This window comes from Neovison vison, chromosome 1, assembly GCF_020171115.1.
Source record: "Neovison vison isolate M4711 chromosome 1, ASM_NN_V1, whole genome shotgun sequence".
NCBI classification, from domain to species: domain Eukaryota; kingdom Metazoa; phylum Chordata; class Mammalia; order Carnivora; family Mustelidae; genus Neogale; species Neogale vison.
This window is the reverse complement of record NC_058091.1, coordinates 265,581,364-265,606,709: the sequence shown is the minus strand read 5'-3', so window position 1 is coordinate 265,606,709 and position 25,346 is coordinate 265,581,364. Positions and strand designations below refer to the sequence as shown.

General features: G+C 35.2%; 1 pseudogene; it reads left to right on the top strand.

Annotated features, from left to right (window-relative positions):
• The first annotated feature begins 1,582 nt into the window (after positions 1-1,582).
• On the top strand, positions 1,583-1,735 carry LOC122897049 (annotated as a pseudogene).
• The last annotated feature ends 23,611 nt before the right edge of the window (positions 1,736-25,346 follow it).

Below are 25,346 nucleotides of genomic sequence, written 5' to 3'. Positions count from 1 at the left end.
AAGAAATTGGCATGTTGCATAGGCTAGAGTACATGATGCTAATTTCAGATTCATGGGAAATGTTACTTAATCCTATTAGTGTGAGTTATGTATGGCTATTTACAGCCTAAGTGCTGCAAAGTAAGGCTTTGTCAAAGTTCTGTCTCTTCCACCAAGCAGGGTGATAAGCAATATGGAAATTTCCTTCTAAAACCATCACCCTCTGAAGCTGGGGCAAGAGGATTTCTTTGTGAGGTGTTGTGAGGATCAAACATGGAAATATAAAAAGTATTTAAACACAATGTTTGGCAGGTAACATGGGCACTAAATGGTATCATCCTTATAGGTTATTATTCTTAAAATTGTTCTGATTCTCTTGTTGCTACTAATAATTTAGAAATCCAGAGATCTGAAAATGCCCTTGTAGCACACTGAGAATTCTTGTATCCTGTTCTCGGTGCCTGGCACGGTGTTCACTGTTTGCTATTCTTACATGCAAACTGTACTGTACATCACAGAATGTATTAAATGAGAGACAAGAAAACCAAATGCAAGATTCCACCTAATTAGCTAACTGGTTGAAATCCTGACCATTTCATCAAATTTTCAGGTTCTTACAAGGAAAATACTAGAAATTTTACAGACATTATCCTCTTACTGTCAACATTGAAAATTTTTTATATGTCTTCAGTGACATAAAAGACTATACTGAAGTAAGAAGGTGAGGAACTAGGGGATATATCACACTTAAGAGAGATAATATAAGGTCAGTACAGGTCCATTTTAAATTGCGTATCATAAAACACCATTATCACTCTGCTAAACTCAGGACCTGATACTAAAAGGATAATACAAGAGTGGGGACACAACTGTTAAGTTGCTTAACAACATTTAACTACCCTAACTGCCTGGGCACATATACAGAAAGGCATACATATGAATGTCTAAATAATAAAAGTATGTTAAATCAATACATCAACATAAGAGCAACAATTAAATTGTATCATTCTGCACAGCAGTATAATCATTAGGAAGTTAAAGTTAGAATCAGTGGGGAAAATGTTTCCTTGAAATGGGAGTAACTCTAAATTACCTAATGCATTTTTGATGACTAAATTCATCAAACTAAGTTTTCAATCAGGAGTTAGAGGTATGGGTTTTGTAGTGACCTCAATGCCACTCCCTCACTTCAAAGCAGGGGCACATCTCTCTCACAGTTCTGTTTACTTCCTCTCTAATCTTTTTCTTTCTTTCCTTGCAAATGGTGAGATACCTGGTTGCGGGCAGGAGTACGCAGTCAGCAGTCTTACGAGCAATAGTTATCATGTCTGTTCAGCCACAATGATCCCCTTAACTGCCCCTTATATAAGCAGGTTTCCCCAGCGGCCATGCTGTATGACATCACCCCAACATTTTTCATTCAGAAGTGGACATTCATTCAAGTGAAGCCATGGTCTCCTTCACTGGAATTTAGGATGACGTAAAGAAATGGAAAGAAGAAAATGTAGGAGAGTGTGATGTCTCCTCATCACTTGGGTTTCCACTAACATGTCCTCCCTTGTAAAAATCTTTCCTGACCATCCAAGTTAGAAAAGCCCACTTCAGCTTTGCGCAGTGGCAGTATCGTAGCCAATGAGGTTTATCCGAGGCGCGATTATTGCTAATTGAAAAGCCCACTTCAATCACTCTCTATTTGACATCCTCCTGTTTTACCTCATTTTTGTCACTTATCAGTATGTGGAATAATCTTATTCTTGTTTATATATCTATTACTGATATCCCCTCTCTGATGATAACTGTGCGGATGGGCACCTTTATTTCCTTGTTTTTTATGCCTCTGGAGAGTAGTACCTGACACATATGGACATTCAAATGCTGAATGAGTTCATGAAAAGGATGACAGACAGGATTTTTTTTCCTGTATCAGAAGCTATAAGCCAGTATTTCTTTATCCTTTTGGAATTACTGTTCTTGATGCCATAAGGATAATTCAATTAAAACTGATGAAAGTTAAGTTCATGCACAGATCTTCTTCCCTTTCCCCCAAATCATGCTTTGCTTCATTTTCTCTCTGAGTAAAATATACCACTCAGGATACAAAAATGATTTTCTAGAATAATTTCACTCAAATCTTTAATGATTACAAGCATCCTACCATTTTCTTTCCCAATTCTCATAGTTAAAAGAAACACGAGTTAATTCTCTAATTCTGAACAAGGAAAAAAAGCCTAGAGAAGAAAAGGAAAAAATTCATATCAACTTAAATTTTACAAACACTTGGCCTCCCTTACCAAGTAGTAACATTGATCCTTTAAATAAACTCTCTCCTATAGGATATAAACTAGTTACAGTGTAGCAGACTAATTCATTCTTCATTTAAGCTAACTTTGTTTTTGAGACCTATCCTGTGCAGGGAACTATTCCAAATAAGATATGCAAAAAAGAACAAAGCCATATTTTTTCTCCAGGAGCTGTTAATCTAATCATGCATTCTGGATAAGCACACAATAGTTACAAAGAACACAGAGTTAAAGTGCAAAAATATACAGAACATAAAAGGAGCTATGGACATCCATAGGTATAAGTGTTCAGATTTGATGGTAGGATAGTCTACATGTATTTCTGAACTAATGTGTGCCTCTGTGCAAAGATTATGTACTAGGCCCAGGGTGGATAAACCAGAATTGGCCTCATGGAATTTATTATTTAGTAGAGGAGACTAAGTAAGAGAGAAACAAGTACAGATTGTAGTAAATGCTATGGTGGAAAAGAATAGGGTAATATGAGAAAAATATCTTAGGAGACCTACATTAAGTGAGAGGCAAAGTAAAAGAGGTCTTGAAAGGCTTGTCTGAAGATATGACGCTGAAGCTTAATACCTAAGGCAAGGGAATTGACCCGTTCAGGAAGGGGATGGATACGATGCAGGCAGAGGGAAGTAATCACCTTGGCATCTTAGAGGAAATGAAAAAAAGTAACATAGCCAGAAAAGGGAGAGCAGAATAGCTTGAGATGTGTTGGGAAATGTTGACTGATCAGGCAAAGCTTTGCAAAGTAATGTCAAGAGTCCATCTAGTTAAGCAACTTGAAAATTAACTAGGTATATCATTATTTAGATCTTAAATAATTAATAACTACTGACAAGGCACAGTACTGACAAGGCACAGTACTAGACACTGTTTCCTGTCAAGTTGACATGAGTAGACCTCATATGAGTGTGTCTGAAACAAACTTTCTGTGGTTACAGGAGATCCAAGGACTTGGCTTAGAACATAGTGCCTTTACTCTTAAGTCCAGTCCTCACCCCTGGTCTCATTAAGAGTCTTCAGAGATATGAACAGCCTCATCTATTCTCTGCTCATTATTAGTAAGAGGAAATTACAAAAGAGGAAAAATGCCTGCATCAGAAGAAACTCCTTTAATCTAGTTATAACTAGATAATGTTTTACATCTGCTTCTGAGGTATCCCAAAGGGAGGCCTTTTATTATTAGCATTGCCAGAGTTGTACTAAGTCTGCTGTATGCCAAATGCTTTAGAAAATCCCACTGACATCCATGGCTGTTGTGATGTTGGGAAATTATAAGCAGTGATAAGATGTCAGGAGTTCCACCTGCTCTAATGACTAGGAAGAGGCTAAAATATACTTTGAGGATAATAAGGTTAAAGAAAAATAAGCATGTTTCCTTTGATGCCCTGAGAGTGGGGAGGGAAAATTCTAAAAATTTGTATAGCTAGCCATTTCCTCATTGATGTGGGTTGTTATATTTTAAAGACTTGGGAGAGCAAAGCATGATTTAGATTTCTCTAGCCTGCTGGAATCTTTAATCTTTTTAAAAACGTCACTTATTTGATTTTTCTAATTGAGATATAATATAGTATAACATTATACTAGTTTTAGGTGTACAATGTAACAATTTGATTTTTATATATATTCTGTGAAATTATCACCACAATAAGTCTAGTCAATATCTGTCACCATATATAGTTAAAAAATTTTGTTCTTGTCTTGAGAACTTTGAAGATTTACTCTCTTAGCAACATCCAAATATATAATACAGTGTTATTAATTATAGTCACCATATTGTATTTTTGATCCCCATAACTTATTTATATGATGAGTGGAAATTTGTACCTTTTGATGCGCTTTAGCTATGCTGTCTCCCACAACCATCAGGTGCTTATTGGTAAGCACCAATCTGTTTCCTGGATCTATGAGTTCAGTAATCTGTCTATTTATTTACTTTAGATTCCACATGTAAGTGAGATCATATGGTATTTATCTTTCTTTGTCTGACTTATTTCACTTGCTATAATGCCCTCAAGGTCCATCCATGCTGTCACTGCTAGAATCTTGGCAGAACTTTTTTTAACTTTAATGTGCATGTGACTCACTTGGGAATCTTAAGATGCAGATTTTTGCTTCAGGAAGTTACAGGTGAAGCCTGACATTTTGCATTTCTAACAAGCTCCTAGGGATGCAGGAGATGCTTGTCCATGAGTCAAAATTAAAAAGCTATATAATTTATTTTAGAATGAGGGTGATGCAGAGCTGTTGAGAGATATTGGTAAGACAACTGTGTTCTAAATGTATTTCCTACTTAGGAGTCTTGGACCCCTGAATGTCCCTAATGAGTGATTTACTCCTGTGTGTTTTAACCTCTTCTTGTTTTCTCTTTCAAATGCAAATACTTTATGAACTGAAATATATTAAAGTTCACTGAATTCTGTTGACTTTATTTCCTAATATCTGTATCACAGCCTCTTAAATTTTTACATCCTTTTTTCATACATTTAGCATGTTGTTCCCTGCCCTCCCCTAACCCCACCCCCTGCAAACTGGATTGCTCCAAGGGCATCTTACCTAGACATTTTGCCTCTTGTATCCGTTATGACTTTTCATGTAGGAGCCAGAGCTTTCTTCTAAAATGCAAATCCTGTGTAATGACCTATCCTCAAATCTTTCAATGGCTCCATATTGCCATCAGGATAAAATTTACCAGGATTCTAAGAGGGATTTTTCCCTCTTACTCTGAAATAACAGTAAGGCCAAAAGTTGAAGATTATAGGCACTAGGTTTCTCACATTCTAGATTAAAATAGCTGCTGGGAGAGTTTAGCCAGTCATAGATAGACAGATAAAGGGATTTTTAAATTGGCCTTAAGCAATTATTGAAGCTGGTCAAACAGTGTAAGGCTCTTGTCTCTGTGTTTTTGTGGTAAGGTTAGATGGATGTAAAGTAGGGGGGATGAAGAACAAGCTGGAAACCACAAGCTTGAGCTGGACCCCCATGAGACAGACTAAAACCCAGTCAGTCTCTGTCTTTGACCTTAGTGACAACAGTGTCCTATAGAAGCCAGGGTCCATCACAAAACTAAATATGCATACTTTGCTTAGAAGTAGGAGAAGCTGAAAAGGATCCATGGGAAGACAGAACAATTTCCATCCCAGCTCCTGCTTCATGAGAACAAAGTTAATCAGCAGATATTAAATACTTGCATGGGCTACATAATGGATGCAGTCTCCCTTTTATCTTCCAGATCACCCAGGAACCATTTCCATCATACATCCTAACTGGAGACATACAAGAAAGTAAATACTGGAAAATGTAGTTCAGTTTAGTTGTTGACACATTACAAAGTTATCATAATGGCTTTGTTTTTTAAAAAACAAGCTCATAGGACCACATTCCTTTTTCTCAGAGTGTTTGTCTTAGACCTTGGAAATATATTTCTTCTTCACAAGGTGTTAAGCCTTGTTAAGGCAGAAGATATACTTGATTTTGCCCCCACCATATTCATAGTGACCAGTAGAAGGCCTCATAGTAAAAGACACTCACATATTTATTGAATAACAAATGGAAGAATGTATGGACAAATAAAATGAAATAAAATTATAGGAGTAAAATGTATTTCATTTGTGTCAGATTTCTGAAATGTTGAATCCTGGGACCATGGGATATTTGCAATCATATTAAAAAAGAATTCTTTTTAGATGTAAAGATTTCAGCCAATATGGTATAGCAGAGATCATTCTTACCTTTCCCCGAAAACATTTAAGAATGAGCAACATAAATATAGAGAACAACAATTTTTAGGACACTGAATATCAGGCAACAAGGACCAGTAATCCTTAGAAACAAGAAACCAGTGAGATAAGCCCCATGTGAGAAACAAGAAACAAGTGAGGTAACCATGAGCTCATTTCCTTGTGAGTTTCTAGACCATGCTCCCTCCATTGGGAGGAAACACAGGCAGAGCCACACAGATTATGGGAGTTAAGGGGACAGAACTGAAAGTCCAAGACAGAGTTCACAGGACTGAGTACCAGAGAGGAGAAACCTGTACAGAGAGATAATTGCAGAGATCTGTGGCGCCTCCGTAGAGTGTACAGTAGAGTACTGATCAGAGCATGAGAATGGGAAAATTTCCTGATGAAAGGAAGAACCATCCAAATGGACCAAAGATTAAAGTGTTTAGCATTTACACAGGGCTGGAAGAAGTAACAGAACTGACAGATTTTAGAATTAACAGATAAGAACTTTAAAACAGTGATTACAATGTATACTTCCAAAAAGTTAAGTGGAGACAGGGAAGATATAAAAACCAGTCAAATTTAACTTCCACAAAAGAACACAAAAATGACTAAGGAAAAAATATATCAAACTGATTTAATGGCAGATAAATATTTCAGTATAGGATAAGGAATGTGAAGAGACATCAATGGAACCTATACAGAATGAAAACAAGTAAGAATAAAGAGAAGAAAAGGAACAAAAAAGAGAGCATTAGACAGTGGGACAACTTAAAGCAACCTAAGGTATATGTAATTAGAGTATCCAAAGAAGAGGAGAAAAATTATATAAAGAAACAATGACTGAAAACTTCCCAATTTGATGGAAACCATGAACATATAGATATAAAAAACTAAAAATTCTCAATCACAAAAAACATGAAGAAAACTACACTGAGATAGATCATAATCAAATTGTTTAAAGCCAGTAATAGAAGAGATCTGTGTACAAGGGAGCAAAGTTAAAGATAATAACATACTTCTTAGCAGAAAGAATGTAATCATGCAAATGAAAAGACATCTTTAAAGTTCTGGGGGTAAAACGTGTCAACTGAGAAATCAATACTCAATGAAACTATTTTAAAAATTAAGGTGAAATAAAAAGGATTATGAGATAACAGTAAGAATGTTTGTGTATCAACAAATGAAGTAATAGAGAAAATAGACAAATTCTTAGAGACAAGCTACATATTTAATCTAATAAATCTATAATAAGAAAAGAGATTGAATTAGTAATAAAAAGAAAGCCCAAGACCATGTGGCTTAAATGGTAAATTCTGCCAAATATTGAAAGATGAATTACACAAGTTCTTCATCTCTTCATAAATCTATCTTTCTATCTATCTGTATATGAATGAGGGGGAAGCACTCCCCTTCATTCTATGAGGACAATATGATTTTGATACCAAGATATTAAAGGAAAACTACAGACTAATATCTTTATGAATATAGGTTCAAAAATCCTCAACAAATAATAGAAAAGAGAATCCAGCAATACAAAAAAAAAAAAAACAAACAGAAAAAGATTATACCATTACCAAGTGAAATTTACCCCAGGAAAGCAAGATTGGTCCAAGATATGGAAATCAATCAATGTAACACAGCTTATTAATGGAATAAAGGACAAAAAAATGTGATCATTTTATTTGATGCAGAATAAGCATTTGAAAAAATCCAAACCCCTTTCCTGAGAAAATTATTCAACAAACTAGCAATAGGAGTGAACTTCTCAACCTGATAAAGGGCACGGCACTTATGGGATAACCCATAGATAGCGTCATGCTTAAAGGTAGAAGACAGAAAGTTTACCCCTTTATACTGGGAACATGCCAAGGATGCCCACTCTTATGTCTCCTACTTAGCATTGGAGTGGAACTTCTAGTCAGCTTAATTAGGAAAAATAAAGAAACTAAAGGCATCCAGATTGCAAAGGAATAAGTAAAATGATCTCCTTTGCCAATGGTCTTATATATGTAAAGTCCCAAGGAATGAACACACACACATACAAACACACACACACACACACACACAACTATTAGAGGTGATAAAAACGTTCAGCAAATTTACAGAATACTGGATAAATATGCAATAATCAGTTGTATATCTACATACTATCAATAAGGTCTCTAGAAATAGAATTATGAATTAATTCCATTTATACTATAATCAAAAAGCATATTTTATGCTTAGGAATAAATTCAACTAAAGATGTATAGACTTACACACTTAAAACTACAGAAATTATTGAACAATATTAAAGAACTAAACAAATAGAAAGACATCCCATGTTCATAGACTGGAAGACAATATTGTTACAATGCCAACATTCCTCAAATTATAGATTCAGTTCAATCCTTGTCAAAGTCCTGGCTGGCTTTTTGCAGAAGTTAGCAAACTGATTCCAAGATTTGCATAGAAATTTAAGGGACCCACGTAGCCACACAACCTTGAAAAAGAAGAACAGATTTAGAAGATTCACACTTTTCAATTTCAAACTTCTTATAAGTTACAGTAATCAAGACTGTGGGGGATAGTAGCATAAGGTTAGACATATAAATCAATGGAATAGATAAAAGAGTACAGAAATAGCCCATTCATTTGTAGCTAAATAATTTTGAAAGGCACGCCAAATCAATTCAATTGGGAAAGAATAGTCTTTTGAGACAAATCATATTGGGACAATTGGGTGGTGGCATGTCAGTTAATTTGGACCTCCCTACCTCAAAGCACATTAAAAAATTACATAAAAACATAACAAAGATCTAAAAGTGAGTGCTAAAACTATAAAAGTTTTAGAAGAAAACATAAACAAATCTTCATGGCCTTGGTATAGGTCATAGTTTCTTAGACATAATACTAAAAGCACAAGCAATGAAAGAAAAAATAGACAACTTTGATTTCAACCAGATTCAAAACTTTTGTGCTCAGATTGTACTATTAAGAAAATAAAAAAGCAGGGGTGCCTGGGTGGCTCAGTCGGGTAAGCATCTGCTTTCAGCTCAAGTCAAGATCTCAGGGTCCTGGGATAGAGCCCTGCATTAGGCTCCCTGCTCAGCAGAGAAGTAGAGAAGTCTGCTACTTCTTCTCCCTTTGTCCCTCCCCTCAGCTTGTGTGCATCCTTTCTCAGTCTCTCTCTCTCTCTCTCTCAAATAAATAAATAATCTTAAAAAAAAAAGAAAATAGAAAAGAAACCCAAAGAATTAGAGAAGATACTTGGAAATCATATATCTGCTAAGAGTCAAATGTACAACATTCTTCCAACTCAACAATAAAAGGACAAATAGCCCAATTTAAAAAATTGGCAAGGGCGCCTGGGTGGCTCAGTGGGTTAAGCCGCTGCCTTCGGCTCAGGTCATGATCCAGGGTCCTGGGATCGAGTCCCGCATCGGGCTCTCTGCTCAGCAGGGGGCCTGCTTCCCTTCCCCTCTCTCTGCCTGCCTCTCTGCCTACTGTGATCTCTCTGTCAAATAAATAAATAAAATCTTAAAAAAAATAAAAAAATAAAAAATAAAAAATTGGCAAATAATTTGAATAGACATTACTCTGAAAAGATATATATAAGTGACCAATAAGTACATCAAAAGATGTTCAATATCATTGGTCAATACAGAAAGGTAATTCCAAATCACAATGAGATACTACTTTATACTTTCTAGGAGAGAGAAAGGGGGGGAGAGAGAGAGAGAGAGAGAGAGAGAGAGAAGGAGAGAAAGGAAAGAAAGAGAGAGAAAAGAAAAAGAAAGAGAGAGAGAGAAAGAAAATAAGTGTCAGTAGGATATGAAATTAGAAACTTACACACTGCCAGTGGTGTTATATAATGATAAAGCCCCTCTGAAAGGTAATTTGATGCTTCCTCAAAATATTAAACATAGATATACCTATAATGACCCAGTAATTCTGCTTTTAGGTATATACCCATTAAGATTGAAAACATATGTTGACATAAAAACTTACATACAAATGTGTATATAAAATTACTCATAATAGTTTAACAATGGGGAAAAAGTATCCATGATCTGATGAATGGATAAACAAAAAGTGGTACATTCACATGATGGTTTATTTTTCCATCATAAAAAGGAATTAAATGCTAATATATGCTACAAGAGATGAAACATGAGAACACTAAGTGAAAGAAGCCAGACATAAAATGTCACAAATTATACAATTCCATTCTGTAAAATGTCTAGAATAGGCAAATGTATAGAGGTAGAAAGTAGATTAGTAATTAGCAGTTTATAGATTACTGGTTAAGGTGGGGGGGTAATAACAGTCAGTAACTGTCAATAGGAACAGATAGTTTTTTGAGGTGAAGTAAATAGACTGGCATGCAGTACTTCTGCCCAATGATAATCAACATTATTAGTGAGGTAATCTATGTATCCATGAAAGCATATGCCCTTCAATATTTTGTACAAATATTAACATACTATAAATATCATATGCAAGTTGAAGGGGAAAAAAGCCAGAGATTAGGAAAAAATATTTGCTTAACATATATCTGATAAAAGACTTACATTTAAAATAGCTCTTTAAGCTCAACAATAAGAAAGTAAAAAACTCAAAGAAAAATACTGGCTTGAACAGGCATCTCACTGAAGACATAAAGATGGTAAAAAGACATGAAAAGATTTCAATATAATTTGTCATTAGGAAATTACAAATTAAAACCATAATGAGATACCTATCCACATCTATTAGAATGGCCAAAAATAAGAGAAGACTTGACTATACCAGTTGTAGGTGAGAATGGAGAAGATTTAAAACTCTCATACATTGCTGTTAAGATTGTAATAGGATATTCACCCTGGAAAAGGCTTTAGCAGTGTGCTAAAGTGTTAACAGACACTTACCGTATTATTCAACCATTTCACTCACAGATACAATACCAAGAGAAAAGAAAATATATATGTTCTTGCAAAGATTTATACATGAGTGATTATAGTATTTTTGTTTACAATAGACAAAAATCAATACAAAGCAACCCATTTTTAAAAACTAGGCAGAAAATATAAATCAACAAATACATGAAAAGATGTTTAATAACAGTAGTCATTAGAGAAATGCAAAAATTAAGTGCACAATGGGAAAACATTACATACCTTTCAGAATGGCTAAAATTAAAAAGACAGACCATGTTAAGTGTTGACAAGTGTGTGAAGGATTTGGAACTCATACATTGCTGCTGGGATTATAAAATAGTATAATCACTTTGGAAAATAGTTTACAGTTTCTTTAAAACTGAAGCATCCTACTACTACCATGATCTAACCATTTCACTCCAAGGTACTTATCCAACAGAAATCAAAGCAAACGGGCCTATACGGACTTGTACAAAGATGTTCATAGCAGCTGTATTTGTAATAGTCCTAAGCTGGAAACATTCAAATATCCATGAATAGCTGCCAGATTATGGGATATCCATAAGATGAATCTACTCAGAAGTGAAAGGGAATTTCAATTAATACATGCAACATGAAAGGGAATTTCAATTAATACATGCAACATGAATGAATCTCAATTATGCTAAATGTAAGAAGGGAGGAGAAAAAGAATATATACTATATGATACTATGATTACATTTGGAAATACAAATTAATGTACAGTTACAGAAAGGAGATTATTGATTGCCTGGGGGAGGAGTGCAAGGAGGGGTGGGAAGAAAGGGTAACAAGGGATCATGAGGCACCTTCTTCTCTGGGTGATGAAAATATACATTACTGACTGTGGTGATGGTTTCATGGATATATATAGATGTCAAAACTAAGGAAATTGTACACTTTGATTTGTATAGTGTATTGTATAACAATTACCCCTCAATAATGCTGTGATTTTTTTAATCAATTTTGTTTTTTCAGGTACCACAAATTTTAAATGATTCTATCATATGATTCAGTCATAAAACTTCTAAATCAGCATTACAACTGACACTAAAGGGAACAGAAATGCTCAAAACACTCATGACATCTCATTATCCACTGCCTTCAGAATCCAATAAAGTAGCTCCCCACAGGTACAGTCAGGTCCTCTTAGAAGTTCTTGATTCAGTTAAAGGATCCTCCCCCGCCTTTTTTTTCCAGTGAAATGAAGAGTGAAAACTGGCAAGGATTTAAAAAGTTATTAAATGTATTTCTATAATTACATTTTCAGTCTTCATGCCAATATGAAGTTCTTTCCCAATTTAAATTTAAATCCAAAGCTTTTAATACCAAATTTCGTGAAACACCTGTTAATTTCTGATATGCTATTATTTGAATGATTAGAGCATTACAAATATTATTAAAATAATAGAAAAAGTTATTATAGCATCACTGCACAAGATTTGTATTATACATATCTCAGACTTAGGTTTTTCATTTTCCAAGCAGGTCTCAAACTTCTGTGATTAGGAAAAAAAAAAAAGCAAGAATAACAAAATAAACTAGAATGATTCTGTTTTCTGTAATGGCACATATTCAGCAAAAGATGAACTGTTATTTCCCATAGAAATAACTGTGATGGTACCATTAGTCAATAAGCTAGCCTTTTAGTTGATCTATGTTTATTACTTCCATATCTGCTCAAAGTGATTTATTGTAAAATCCCCACATTTTATTATCATCTCATACATTTTTCCATGAGGGACTGACTGTAATTCATTATGGTGGTATTAACAATAAAAGAAAGCTATTAGGACAGTGTTCTCCAGAGACTATTTGAAGTTAATAATACCTAGATAAGTTCAGTGATTTGTGGATTGCAAGTTGTGAAGAAAATTCTAAAGATAAATTCCTAACTGAAAATTTAGATGTGGGGAGGTTGCCTTGTTATCACACCTTAACATCAACTAATTCACTAGGACTTTGAAGCAGGGATTGAAAATAAGTCTGAAGCATAGAAACAGAAGTTCATCTTGTGGTTATACCAGTCTTATAGGTCAAGATTTTATCTATTCTTTGTATCTTTATATATCTTTTTCAAATTTTTATTTAAAATTTTTTAACATGTATCTTAATATTTATTTTAGGAATAGAATGTAGTGGTTCATTGCTTATATATAACTCCCAGTGCTCATCGCAAGTGGCCTCCTTAATACCCATCACTCATCTAGCCCATGTCTCCCCTACCTCCCTCCATCAATCTTCAGTTTGTTCTCTATAATTTTTAACATCTATCTGTATATCTAGCTATCACCTATTTATCTAATTTATCTTTCCTTCCATCTTCCCTCTATTCCTTCCTTCTTATCTTCCTTCCTTCCCTCGTTCCTTCCTTCCTTCCTTTCCTCCTTCCTTCCATCCACCCATCCGTCCACCCCTCCATCCATCCATCCATATTTTATCTCTTCCTTCCCTCTCTTCTGTTTTTCCTTCCTTGTATCCATTCACTCCCTCTTTCCCTTCCCTTCCCAACAAATGGGTATTTCTTCTCATTAGTTCTTCAGATCTTCAGGACAGAGTTGGAACATCAAAGAGGAGTCTTTCCTAGGAAGGGAATAACTCACACATAGGGTTTTACACAATGGATGAATAAAGGAAAATATGTAAGACAAGATTTCTCATATACATGACAAAGACTGTTACCTAAAGAGATTTAGAGCAATGTCATGAATGTATAAACGTGGAGTAATACAAAATTGGATTCCAGTACTGGTTTTGGATGACCCACCCATCACACCCCCCAGAGTGGGCTCTGAGCAATTATTTAACCTCTTAAACTTTTGTTTTCCTTTCTTTAATTTCATAGAATTATTGCGTTATTAAATCAAATGATCCATGCAAAGTGCTTAACACTGTGTCTAATAGTTAGTAAGACTCAATAAATATTTATTGAATGGTCAGTATTTGTTAGAACTATCCTATAAGAATGAATAACAAATATAGAAGATCTGAATACCAGCACATTTGATTCTCACCCTTTCTATATATAATCTATATAGACAAATAAATAGATCTCATATATCTCACATATGTGTAAATGTCTATATTTTTATATAATTACTGCATCTGATATACAAAATATACAGTATTTTCAAGTATACAGAGTACATTTACATAAATTAACTCTATAGTGGGCAATATAATAAGTCATAACACATCAAAAGATTAAAATTATTGCATAGATACAATGCAATTATTCTCGATGACTAGAAAATATGAGTTGAAAATATACATATAACTAGAATGCAAGAAGTATATTTCTAAATAACCTATGGGTTAAATGTTAAATGTTAATAGAAATTAGAGGGTGCTCTTAATAGAATAATAATAAACATGTTTATAAAAATGTACCTATGAAATACTCAAAGGGAAATCTGAGGTTTAAACTCACATAGGACAAAAGAAAGGCTAAAATTATTGTGCCAAGAGTCTATCTTAGGAATTTAGAGAAATAACAGCAAATTAAATCCAAAAGATATAGTAAGAAGGACAGTGAGGAGATATGAGCAGAAATTCAACAGAAAATAAACATAAACCAAAAAAAATGAAAAAGAAAATAAACATAAACCATACCAAATAAAGATCAACAAAGCCAAAGCTGGTTCTTTAAAGTTGATTCTTAAAATTGATAAGCCTGTAGGTGAAAGCCATTGATATCTGCATGCAGGTACACACATACACACCACAATAACCATCAAGAATGGAAAAGGGGACCTCATTATAGATTCTAGTGCCGTTTAAAAAATTGAAGGAGGTATTATAAAGGACAAAAATCTAGATGAAAGAGAGAAATTCTTAGAAAATCATAGTTTAACAAAACTGATACTAGAATATAGTGGCATGAAGGAACACAGGCAGATAATCTAGCTAGTAAATTTTTCTTCATTACTGAATAATCATAATTTTTGAAATATTTTGAAATTGTAAATAATGGTAGAGGCATGAGGCTCCTTTTTAATCAAAATTAACCCAAAGGGAGAGTACTTTTAAAAGACCGAAGACCATTGGCATCTATGTCATACAAGCAATTTTTAATGGGCTTATTTATGAAGCCAACCTAAAAACATGGTAGAGTATAAGTGTTTTGTATCTGAGGTAGCATTGGTGTTCTATACCAGATGGGTGTCCTGAAATTTAACTCGATTCTGACACCAATTGCTTGAAGACAGCATCAGATCCCACAGGTTAAGGGCTCGGTTACTTACCCTCTCCCACTTCAGGTGCCAATTTCAAGCCTATGTTGATAGCTGTGCTTATAACCAACAGGTCACACAAACCTATTCTTAGATGTTGGGGAACGTCACCAAAAAGACGTGACTGCTAATTGTCCCCTAAGATGGACCTGGGCACTTAGAAGCTCTTATCCCACTGTTGTCCTTGAAATTTAGATTCTTCTTGTCTTTCCTGCTCCCAGAGGCTGCTCCAAGAATAGAGCCTTGAGATGGTGATGGCAGATATAGAAAACCTGCACTGTATATGTGACTAAGTCCAATTAGGTCCCATTCCAGTGGACTGGTATGGGATCAGCTCACTTTGCTGTCACACAAAACAAGCCTCCTACTTAAGTTCCCTTTCTTTATTAAAATTGTTACCTACCAACTTAAAGTAGCCTGCCTCTCTCTCTGGTTTCTCCCTGCCCTCTGAGTGTAGGAACCAGTTTCAGATTACATCTGAGAATCTCCTGGAAGGGCTGTGAACAAACACTGGGTTTGATCAATTTGCTAAAGTAGCTCATAGAATTCAGAAAAAAATCATTTTACCAAATTGTCATTTTTTTATAAAAGGATATAGCTTAGAAAAAGTCATATGAAAGAGCTGCTTAGTTCAAGACTTGGGGAAAGAGTGTGGCTCTTTCCTTGCCCTCTCTAGGTCTGCTACTTTCCCTGTGACTCCAGGTGTTCACCAACTTGGAAGCTCTCTGAACCTTGACCTTTGGGATTTTTTTTTAGCAGCTTCTCTACATAAGTGCAATTGATTAGATCAGTGGTTACTGATAATTGATTCAAGCTCCAGTCATCCCCTGAGGTCAGGAATGTTGGATTGAAATTTCTTATCCTTTAGTCGTATGGCTTGTTCACCAGGCAACTGGACCCCATCTTTAGGAAAGGTCTAGAAATCACCTCATTAACAAAATAAGAGACATCTTTATGGTTCTCAATACCTAGAAAATTTCCATGGGTATTAGGAGCTCTGAGCCAGGAACAGTAGATGAAGACCAAAAATATATTAATTAAATAATCACAATACTACAATAACATAACCTAATTCTTCTGTAGCTATTTCATGTTTTGTGTGTGTTTGTGCGTGTGTGTGTATGTTTTGTGTTTTGTGTTTTTGTTTTTTTTTGTGATCCAGTGTTTATGAGAACTGAGGCTCAGGCAGCCAAGAATCTTGCACAAGGTTACATACCTTGTGTATGATGGAGGCTGGATCTCAAACAAGAGTCCCTGTTTATAAATCCAGTATTTTTTTTTTGTGTGTGTAGCTGTTTCTTAAGTCTATATCCTTTATGTTGGTTTTAGATCAGGGAATTGAAATAAATTAAGTTTGTGACCTTAGTTTGTGTTTTGTAATTTTGCTTTGTGTTTCTCATTTTCAATAATATATAACCTTTTTTGGGGAGTCCTATTCAAGACCAATTCTGCATCAGCTTTAGTTCAGCTTTCAGATTTTTTTCCATTCTTGGATAAGGTACCAAAGACAGTCATCTGTCTTTGATGATAACTGGAAGAGCCACTAATCTTTTTCTAGTTCCTTCTAGTTAGTATAGGAATGAGGACAACAAGTAAACAGATTTAATGGACTTTCTCTTACTTCCAGGCTACATGACTGGTATTACCAGTTTTCTTTCTTTCTTCCTTTCCTTCTTCTTTTCTCCTTTCATTTCTTCCTTCCTTTCACTCTTCCTTTCTTCCTTCCTTTATTTCTACCTATTTGCATCTAAGGTTCATAAAATCATGTATTTTTTTAAAAGATTTTATTTATTTGACAGAAAGAGGGAGCACAAGTAAGCAGGGTGGCAGGCAGAGGGAAAGAGAGAAGCACACTCTCTGCTGAGCAGGGAGCCTGATGCAGGGCTCAATTCCAGCACCCTGGAATCATGACTTGAGCCAAAGACAGCCACTTAACGCACTGAGCCACCCAAGAGCTCCGTCATATATTTTTAAAATACACAGGATCCTACTTGCTAACATTCAAAGTGATTTATGGAGGAGACCAAAAATTGAAGCCTAGTGTCAAGGAATATAAGAAGGAAGCAATTAATTGAAACACAATATGATAAGGAATAGAGGAGTGCTCAGTACAGAAATGGTTAAAAACACTAAAAATGACCAACAGAGTCCAACTGTTCTATTCAAAGAACAGATCAATTTTTCAAAAATACAAGAGTAAACAGTCAACCAGAAATTCAGTAGTAGGCTTCATGAGACCAAACAAATTTCTTTCACTGAACAAGTATTTGCTGACCAAAAACTCTATGTCCAACAATGATTTAATCCCTGGGAATTCTGCAGTAACCAAAACAGAACAGAGTTTGTTTTTGAAGTTTGTATTTAAGTGGGAAAGGAAAATAAGAGATAATTAAACACACTCACTCACACACACACACACACACATGCAAACACACACGGTCAAATATAAGTACAATGAAGAAGAATAAAGCAGGGGCAGAGTGAAGGGTAGTGAGTGAACACAGAATGGTGCTAATTTATATAGGCTCAGTGAATTCTTCTCTGATATATCTGGATGCAGTTCTGACATTTGAATGAAAGCGTCAGCTAGGTGAAGGTACTAGCTGGTGTGGATATTAAGGGAAATACTCCATAAGACAGAGAAAAGAGAAAGTGCAAAGACTCTGAGGTACAAGCCTGGCTGACATATTTTAGAATCTCTGAGAAAGCCAGCATGCCTGGAATGCGATGAACGTGGTAGAGAGTTATGGGAAGGGTGGCAGGAGAGGCAGTGAGAGTATTTAAGCTCTCAGGGTCTGTACCTATCATGACATGGATTTGGAGGGAAGTTTCCCATATTCTACTTAAATAATACTTTTAATAAAGAGCAATGAAGAATATTTAAAAAATGAATCAAAGTGAGGTTATTCTGGTTCATGTGGAAATTTTAAGTTCCATGCAGTTTTTTACTCTCATAAATTAATGGTTTTAAGAACCTAGTTGTAGAAACATTATTTTCCTGTTAACAACTTAATATTCCACTTTTTTTCTTTTGTGGGAGTCCACATTTTAGCCTTAAGTATTACTTTCTAATGGGGACAAAATAAAAGAGTTTTGTTTGTTTGTTTTAAACAGGGAAGGTGGGATTTTATATATTAAAAAGCCCCCAAAATCTATAAATATTAACAGTAAGCCATCATTAAGGTTGAGGGATATGATGCACTTGACTCAGTGTGTCACCCTAATAAGTATTTAATGAAAACCTGCTAGGTCATGCATCCTTTAGTAATACAGCACTGAACATAACAGTGTCATGTTTGCACAACAGCCACAATGCAGAAATGATGGTACTTTTGCCACCGGTGCCACTGGAAACCTAAATGCTACTTCTCTCTTGTCTTCCTCCCCTGCTTTCCTTGAATCACTATTTTCTGTTTCAGGTTTTTGCTTTTGACAAGCAAAGCATAGGCCCCATGTATGTGTCTGAGCTTCAAGAGGCCTGGGTAAGCTCTCGTCTAGACATTGTTTCTCCTACAAAGTCTCAAAAGATGGAAAATTTCCTGTACCACAATACAAGAAAGAGTTTCTAATTATGGAGGGAGAGAGAGAAGTCCATCAAAATGCTGATCATTTCTAGCATTCACTCAAAACAGTGAAGATGACACATACCCATGATATTAAGAGATGCCCTGAATGTAGCAGAAATGAACCACTTGTTTGAACCTTGTCTGTGACTGTTTTTGCCACCACCTGGCTGATTCTTCTTGCCCTTTGCTTTCCCCAGGACCATATTGTAAATATTCAGCAGAGAGCATTTTGGATACTTTGTCAACTTTTGGAGACTCTATGCTATTTCTTGGGGCACCAGATGGCATTAAAGGGGATCCTCAATACAAACCATAGTTTATGAAGAATATTATCATTTGACAAAATTCAGGAAGAGCAAATCAAATAGCACATCTATTTCTTAGTAGTTTCTGAGTGAGTGAGCAGCAACCAAAATTCATCATTAAGAACAAAAATTACTGATATTCTACATATATTTATTTGAAGAGAGAAGGACAACCCCAAGCCACACTTGTCCAAAATATATCCTAAAAACAGACTTTGCATACCCCAAATATACACAGTTTAAGTGATTAAAAGAATGTGAAAAGTTTAATTCTGACCATGTCACACTTTTTTTTTCCAATTTATTTATTTTCAGAAAAACAGTATTCATTATTTTTTCACCACACCCAGTGCTCCATGCAAGCCGTGCCCTCTATAATACCCACCATCTGGTACCCCAACCTCCCACCCCCCCCGCCACTTCAAACCCCTCAGACTGTTTTTCAGAGTCCATAGTCTCTCATGGTTCACCTCCCCTTCCAATTTACCCAAATTCCCTACTCCTCTCTAATGCCCCTTGTCCTCCATGCTATTTGTTATGCTCCACAAATAAGTGAAGCCATATGATAATTGACTCTCTCTGCTTGACTTATTTCACTCAGCATAATCTCCTTTACTACCAACATGTCTTTCTTATTAATCAGTGTGGTTTGGACCACTCTTCCTCTGGGATTTTTTTGGGGGTTGGCTTGGTGTATTTGTTTTTCTTATTGCAGAGGTGCCACTGAGAGGCTGAGAAGTGCTTTTTGACAGCCTGCTGTGTGAGGAGAACAGTATGTAACACCAAAGTTCCCCAAGTGTGGTTCATGATGGTGAACCCTCTCAATCTGTGCAGGGTCCCGAGAATACTGCAGAATTACACAGCCTGAATATATATTGCAGCATATATACAATGATTTCAATACCTGAAATTAGGTTGAGGTCAGTCCAGGGTGCCAGTGCTCCCCAAGAGACCCTTAATTCTCTTAGGCCAAATGTAAGTCTTTCCTAAAAGAGGGTAATGCATTTCTAGAGCTCAAATTATTTATGAATATACTTTCTCAAATACAATGCCTACTACACTTTATGAAACAAAGAGATACACTGGTAGACCATACAACATTAATGACACTACAGGAAAATAAATAATATAAACAGACACACAGAGACTTCAGTTGTGGGAGCCTCTCTCCATATTTACTTAAGTAAATATGCTTTCTATACAAAAAGAAATAAGCAATTGACAGTTTTTACAGAAAGCAGAAACTATGAAAATTTTAAAAAAGTAGCATGGAGATTCCTCAAAAAATTAAAGATAGAGCTACCCTACGACCCAGCAATTACACTACTGGGTATTTACCACAAAGATAGAGATGTAGTTTAAAGAAGGACCATATGCATCCCAGGGTTCATAGCAGCAATGTCCACAATAGCCAAAATGTGGAAGGAGCTAAGATGCCCTTCAACAGATAGATAAAGAAGATGTGGTCCATATACACAATGGAATATTACTCAGCCATCAGCAAGGATGAATACCCAACTTTTGCATCAACATGGATGGGGCTGGAGGAGGTTGTGTTGAGTGAAATAAGTCAAACAGAGAAAGCCAATTATCATATGGTTTCACTTATTTGTGGCACATAAGGAATAGCATGGAGGACATTAGGAAAAGGGGAAATGTCGGGGACCTCCTCCGGCCGGGAAAGTCCCCACCATTACAAGATGGCACTTGGCTCACTGACAGCGAAATACGCTGCAAGTAAACAAGGAACGTTCTGGTGAAGCCCGCCTAAAGGAGGACATAGTCATTGGCTGTTTCAAATTTAATCAGCATAGTAACAGGACTCTCATTGGCTCTCCCCATTGCTTGGCCCCTTATTGGTCACCCTGCCGCATATAAGCTAAGGAAGTTGATGAAATAAACGGATGAAGCATTAACACCATACCAGGCTGATTGTCGTTCTTGTGGGCTAAGGGCGACCGGGAAAATAAAGGAGGAGGAATTAGAGTGGGAGACAACCACGAGAGGCTATGGATTCTGAGAAACATACTACAGGTTTTAGAAGGAAGGGGGTAGAGGGATGGGTGAGCCTGGTGATGGGTATTAATGAGGGCACAGTTTGCATGGAGCACTGGGTGTTATATGCAAACAATGAATCAAGGAACACTACATCAAAAACTAATGATGTACTGATTGGTGGCTAACATAACACAATAAAAAAATTTAAAAATTAAAAAATTCAGTAGCTAAATAATAAATTATGTGAAATGGACTCAAAGGATATGTTAAAATCAGAATTCAGACAACCAAAAAGAAAATCAGTATACCAGAATGTATGTAAAAATAAATGTATCAAATAACCAGAAGGAAAAAGAGTCAAAATAATTAGTAACATTGATAAGAGTTCAATCATTTGTGCTATTAATGTCCCAGAAAAGGAAAAGAGAATAAAGAAGATAATATTTGCAAAGATAATGGCTGAAAACTGATGGACATTAAGCCACAAAACAAAATAGAGTCTTAAAAGGTTTTTATCTGAAGTATTAACTCAAAAGAAGAGAAACATATGTCTATACAAAGACTTGTACTCATATGTCCATAGGGCTTTATTTGTAATAGTTCCAAAATGGAAAGAAAAATACCTAGAAGTCCATAAATAGGTCAATGGATAATTTATGATATATCTTTATAATAGACTACTACTCAGCAATAAAATGGAGCTATAGACACACAGATAACATGTTTTAATCTCTAAATCACATTTTAAGCTACAAAATCTGGGCAAAAAGATAATATAAACCATTTGATTTCATTTATAGAAAACTGAACCATGTGTACTGACATAAAGCAGATGGATAGTGATTGTTTGCAGATAGGCATGGAGGGAGGGATGGATTATGGAGGCATGAGAACACTTTTGTGGATGGTGTAAACATTCTTCATTATATTGATTGTGGTGATATATATTTTATGTGTATTTTGGACATGTCAATTATACTTCCATAAAGTTCTCTCTCTTTCTCTGTAGGTAGGTAGTCTATCTATCAGAACTAAATAAAAGAGTTGATGTAGCTGTATCTAAAGTAAATTTTAGATGATAAAATTTAAATATCAGAAATAATAAAATTTTCAATTCATCAAAAAAAGTTCAAAATCAGACACAGAATTTAACAGAAATAGAAGAAATAACCAACTCAACAATTACAGTGGAAAAATTTTAATCATTTATGTCTATAATATATAGAAAAAGCAAACGAAAATTCAGTAACATAGAATATTTGAATAGCACTATGAGGAAACTAAACCTAACATATCTATATAGAACAAAATGATGTACACGCATTCATTTCAAAACCAAAAGTTAACTTCAAAAAACTGACCACATGCCAAGCCGCCAAAGGGAAGCCTTTTTTTTAAAAAATTATTTATTTATTTGACAGAGAGAGATCACAAGTAGGCAGAGAGGCAGGCAGAGGAGGTGGGGGAAATAAGCTCCATACTCAGCAGAGAGCTGGATGGGGATTAGCCCAATGTGGGGCTCGATCCCAAGATCCTGGGATCATGACCTGAGCAGAAGACAGAAGCTTAACTCAATGAGCCACCCAGGCGCCCCTAAAAAACAAGTCTAAAAACATTTTAGGGAATCGAAATTTATCCTGTTTTTTGGCCATACTGCAATGCAAAATTTTAAGTTGGAAAACTTCATTGGACATTAAGAAATATTCTTCTTAAAAACCCAAGTGTCAAAGCAGGAAAAAGAATGGAAATTAAAATATATTTTGGAGTGAATGAGAATGAATATGTCAAAAAGCAAGCCTTTAGGGTACAGATAAAGCCAGGCTTAGATGTAAAATTGTGATTTTTTTTTTATTTTAAAGGATTTTATTTATTTGTTTGACAGAGACAGAGAGATCACATTTAGAAAGAGAGAGAAGGGGAAGCAGGCTCCCTGCTGAGCAGAGAGCCTGATGTAGGGCTCAATCCCAGGACCCTGAAATCATGATGTGAGCTGAAGAAAGAGGCTTAAACCACTGAGCCACCAAGGTGCCCCTAATATTATGATTTTAATGAAAATATTAGTATATGAATATAAGATGAAATCAACAAGCTAAGTTCTACTTCAAGGAAAAATCCTGCAAAATAAACCCAAAATAAATAGAAAGAAGAAAATGATAAATACAAGACTAGAAACTGATAAAATAGAAAGCAAACATTAAATTAAACATTAATTTCTAAATTAAATAGAAAGAGAAGATTAACAGAGTTAAAACTTGATTATTTAAAAAGACTAACAACATTGGTAAATTCCAGATGATAGTAAATGAAAGACAAAAAGGGAAGTCTTGTATTTCATTAAATATTCACTTTAACCCAGAGTTGTTTTAACAAAAATGTTTTATTTTTGTTCTCTGCTTTGTTCTTGTTTGACTGCTTGTTTTGATTCTAGTGGAAGTACTTTTTGTGATTTTCTTTTATTTCAATCCTTTGTTGATTTCTAACTTTATGCCACTATGATCATAGAAATATTGCTTGAATTACATTTTGGGGGAATGTAATGAGGCTTAATTTGGGGTATAATGTGCAATCAGTTTTCACAAATATTCTACGTGTAGTTGTAAAGTTATAATTTTTGTTGTCGGGATTTATATTTTTATGTATGTCTCTTTTACACACTTACTGATTATATTGTTTAGGTTTTTTACATTATTAGTCATGGTTTCTTGAGCTGATTCAGACTGGTGTGTATGTTAAAGAAAACGATTATCATAAGACCTTATTATACATGTTAGTTTCATCATACCTGTATTTCTTTCTGTTAACATATTTTGGCTTGCTTATACATTCTAATATAATCTTACATAAACATGTACATGCATATGAAAGAGTTGTCACTGTTTTCAATAAAAATGTTATAAATTTTTAAAAATTTTTGAATAAAAAATAAGTAAACTAAACCATTGTCAGTTTATCTGTTTATTTCTGTTTGCATTGCTTATAGTATTTTCTAAAATTTGTGGTGTATTACCTGGTGCAAAGACATGAGTAATTGTCTCTTCTTTGTATGCTGTGGTGTTTAGCATTGTAAAATGCCCTTTCTTGCCTGATGTTATTTGATAGCAAGACAATGACCATTACCTTTTCTTACGAATTTGCCTGGTAGATATTTGCTGCCCTTTTATTTTTGGATTCTTTCTGGATTCATTTTAAGTTATGCAACTTATATCCAATCAAATTATATTTTGCTTTGTTAGCCAACTTGAAAATGAAGTGAGTACACTAGCTGTACTCCAATGAGATAATATTTGTTCTTGGTTCTGAATTTATTTTATGATTTATTTAGAGCGTATATAACTTTTCACTGTGGTTGATTTTCCCTGTTTTAAAAAAATTTAATAGTTAGGAAAGATTACATTTTTACTCTCTTCATTCTCTTAGTTTTCCTTTAATTTTAACACTTTCTGTGGTTTTTTACTGTAAGGAATAATGAAATTAATTAACAGCCACTTCTTTCTTCCTCTAGCTAACGATAGGATAACTTGAGCATTAAAAAGAATGATGGCTCAGTGGGTTAAGCCGCTGCCTTCGGCTCAGGTCATGATCTCAGGGTCCTGGGATTGAGTCCCGCATCAGGCTCTCTGCTCAGCGGGGAGCCTGCTTCCTCCTCTCTCTCTGCCTGCCTCTCTGCCTACTTGTAATCTCTCTCTGTCAAATAAATAAATAAAATCTTTAAAAAAAAAAAAAAGAATGATGGCTGAATTTCTGTTTTGTATCTGCTTAATACTAATCAAGTCAGCAAATTCCAAGATGTAGGAAAATCAACAGGACTTAAAAGCTAATTTCTGTGCCTTGTCAGATAAAGGGCTGATTTCCAAAATCTGTAACTTACCAAATTCAACAACAAAGAACAAATAATCCAATCAAGAAATGGGCAGAAGACATGAACAGACATTTCACCAAAGAAGACATACAAATGACTAACAGACACATGAAAAAATGCTCAACATCACTCAGTATCAGGGAAATACAAATCAAAACACAGTGAGCAGCTACCACCTCACATGGGTCAGAATGGCTAAAATTAACAAGTCAGGGATCAACAGATATTGGCAAAGATGTGGAGAAAGAGGAACCCTTTTACACTTTTTTTTTAAAGATTTTATTTATTTATTTGACAGACAGATCACAAGTAGGCAGAGAGGCAGGCAGAGAGAGAGAGAAGGAAGCAGGCTCCCTGCTCAGTGGAGAGCCCAATGGGGGGCTTGATCCCAGAACCCTGGGATCATGACCTGAGCCAAAGGCAGAGGTTTTAACCCCCTGAGCCACCCAGGCACCC